The 1,206-nt window shown below is 49.0% G+C and overlaps 1 non-coding gene across 1 annotated transcript; it reads left to right on the forward strand.

The window, feature by feature from the left end:
- Positions 1–72, forward strand: TRNAD-GUC (transfer RNA aspartic acid (anticodon GUC)). The gene has a single exon. It is a non-coding gene; the product is annotated as a tRNA-Asp (tRNA).
- Positions 73–1,206: the final 1,134 nt, after the last annotated feature.

Genomic DNA, 1,206 nt, shown 5'->3' on the forward strand with positions numbered 1-1,206 from the left:
GTCGTTGTAGTATAGTGGTGAGTATTCCCGCCTGTCACGCGGGTGACCCGGGTTCGATCCCCGGCAACGGCGCTTCATTTTTTTTATCAGGCTCCAGCAGCATTTCAGGCTCCTAGCTGTGCTCCCAGTAGTAATCACTCATGGATGGGCGTGTCACTGTCGTGCCCATGGCTTCTCCATGCTTCTCAGCTGGTGCCTCTGACTTCATTCATCACAGGTTGCTCCTCTTCTCGTCTGACATACTACATTTTTTTTTCTTTGGGGCATATCGATCTCCCAAAATCATCGGTGTCATGCTTGCTACATGGGCTAAGTGTCTAATGTATTATTGTAAGAGGCAGGATTGCATGCATGGTCTCAACTCTGAAGTAAGGGTCTGAAGCCACATTGTTCGTTGGATGCAGGCCAGTTAATGTTTCCATTGTTTTTATTTTCTCAAGTCAATCGTGGATCTTGCTAGTTCTATACCTCTCATTGGTATGAATTGTGGTGGTTGATGGTTTCCTGCTCATCATCTGCCGTGTACACGGAGTGTGCAGGGTTAACTACTCACAGATTCAGTTAACTAACTAAGCGTCAGCTTCAGCACGTAACAGCTAGCCTCCGGGTTACTTGGACAGACTTCATCGGCAATAAAAGTACATGAGTATAAATTTGCTACGGGTACGGCGGCGTGGGAACAGGGAGCCAGGATCGGCGGCGGCTGCCACTCTTGTTCCCGCACCGCCGCCAGCCACCACAGCGGCTTCCGCAGCCAACGGCCACGGCTGGATCGCTGCATCACCACGCTCCGGCGGCCAACCACCACCACCACCACTACTAGCTAGCTAGTTTTTGGTTGCGTTGCTTCTGTTCTGTGTGTTAGTTCATGGCCGCTTGTGTGTATCTCTTCTCTCTCTCTCTCTCTCTTTTTTTGTTAGTTTCCCTTGCCTTTTTAAAATTCAAATACGTACGTGCTGCTTGTGATGTGTACGTAGATCGATTGTATTGGCGTTAATGCATGCGTGGTCACGAAGATCAACATGCTCCTGTTCTTTCTAGCGAAAAAAAATTAACTAGATCAAACAAACTAAACTGTAATTTTGTATACCGTGCGTGAATGGACTGGGCTCATAAAAGATGGAAGACAAGTAGGTCCAGCTGTGGGCGTGGCCGCCCGCCGTCCTGAATCGTACAAGGCTCGAATCCAAAACAGGCCGGCCTACG

The sequence above is a fragment of the Zea mays genome, chromosome 6 (assembly GCF_902167145.1).
Source record: "Zea mays cultivar B73 chromosome 6, Zm-B73-REFERENCE-NAM-5.0, whole genome shotgun sequence".
NCBI lineage: Eukaryota > Viridiplantae > Streptophyta > Magnoliopsida > Poales > Poaceae > Zea > Zea mays.